This window comes from Cervus canadensis, chromosome 12, assembly GCF_019320065.1.
Source record: "Cervus canadensis isolate Bull #8, Minnesota chromosome 12, ASM1932006v1, whole genome shotgun sequence".
Taxonomy (NCBI): Eukaryota; Metazoa; Chordata; class Mammalia; order Artiodactyla; family Cervidae; genus Cervus; species Cervus canadensis.
In genome coordinates, this window is record NC_057397.1 from 11,882,984 (window position 1) to 11,885,001 (window position 2,018).

The window sequence follows — 2,018 nt, forward strand, 5'->3', positions numbered from 1 at the left end:
CTAATGTATATAATCCCTTCTATTTGCAAAGAGCACTCCTGGATTTAACTAGCCCTCTACCTACTTATCAGGGCTTCCCTGGTAGCTCAGACAGTAAAGATCTGCCCCCAATGTGGGAGGCCTGGGTTTGATCCCAGGAAGATCCCTTGGAGAAGGGAATGGCTATCCACTCCAGTATTCTTGCCTGGAAAATTCCATGGACAGAGGAGGCAGGCGGGCAACAGTCCATGGAGTCACAAAGAGTCGGACACCACTGAGCAACTAACACTTTCACCATCTACTCATCAACCCCATAGTCACACCCTGTTTCAATGCAGCCTATACTTTGGAAACAAGAAGCATTTTCTGATTTTGATTTCTGAGAAAGGAGTAAAGATTCCCTGATTTAGAAATTACATGTGTTTTCTTTTCCTTCAAAAGACATACAAATTTAGTCATAGAAAAAAAAGGTTTTCTGATAGTATAAATTAAATATATTGTGAAAGTTATATTATCACACAAAATGTGATAAGTCCTAGAAAGGAGTATGTAATAAAAAGAATGGTGTCCCAGAGACCAAGGAATGCATCAAGGAAGCAAAGCTTTATAAACTGAGACCTGAATTAGGAATGGGATGAAACTAGATTAAGAAGGTTGTTCTCACTTTTTAAAGAGGAGAGCATATATAAAGTAGTTATAAATGTAGAAGGGATATAAGATTATGTTATAGACAATGAAGGAAACCTTCTGTACTCAAAGGCAATAAAATAGGGGGTAGAAATCAAATTAGATGAGAATATAGGAAGGGCCTTATGATGAAGGATCTTGTAAACAGTAAAAGACATATGTTTTTCTAAAAGCTATGGAAAACCAATAAAGAATATGAGTAGACACACCATATCTGAACATATAAAAGGTCACAATGACGTGTTTAAGCAAATGAAGAGACTGCTAACGACACTAAGAGAGAGAAGATGGCAGCATGGATGAGCGAGAGAAGTCAAAGTTATTCATGACTTGGTACTGACTGTCATCTAGACACATTTTCTTACAAGTTCCATCATCATGACAAAAATGATTCAGAAGGAACCTCAGCAGCTAGAAAGATGGGCCATGATTTAAACAGTAGGTTATAATAGAATGTAAGTCCCGCCTGATGTGAAGAGTAATGCATTTCTCTGATTAAATGTTAACATTACTGAGTATATTGTGTTATCCCAGATGCTACTGGAATATACGATATACATATTGATATACATTACCTTTTAAATTTTGTGACTTTCTAAAATTTTTTTGGTTCTGAGAATACCATCTATGGAATTATGGATTATATTACCAACCTTTCAAGACACCTCACATAAGGCAAATTTCTGTCTGCTTACTCTTTTTTCTTTCTTCTTTAATTAAGCTTTTCCGTGAATTCATTAGCAATTTCTCATTCTTTCTTGAATTAACATTTTATAATAATTAAATTAAACACTGGAAAGAACTTCGTATACATTTTGAATAACCTGTCTTGAAATGACACAGAGATAAATATACTCCAGTTATGGTATTACTAGACATGTGACTATAGAAGAGGGGCTTAACATCTCTTAGTCTTCTTACGTCCACCTTTGTTGAAGACAGATCTAGTTATAACTCACAGAATATTATGAAGATAGATCTATATGTGGCAAAGCACTAATAGTTAACTTTTGCTGAGCACTTCTATGTGCAGGTAATTTTAAAATATTTTACCTAAATATTTGAAAATTTTCAAATATTTATATTATTAATCCTCACAATTCTGATAGTTACTATCATGTTATATAGAAAAATCAGTGTTTTTTAAAGAGACAATCAGGAGTTTTAATAATTATGCCATGGTAATAGTAATAAATGGAGATTGCCCTGGGAGGCTAGTATATAAAGTAACTCTAAATATTAGTAATCTAAGGTAGAAAGATGCTCAGTTGTGAGTGACATATATAAGATTTTAACTCAGGTAGTCCGAGTCCTGACACTTCACCCTTAAGTATAATACTGGAATATCTCAA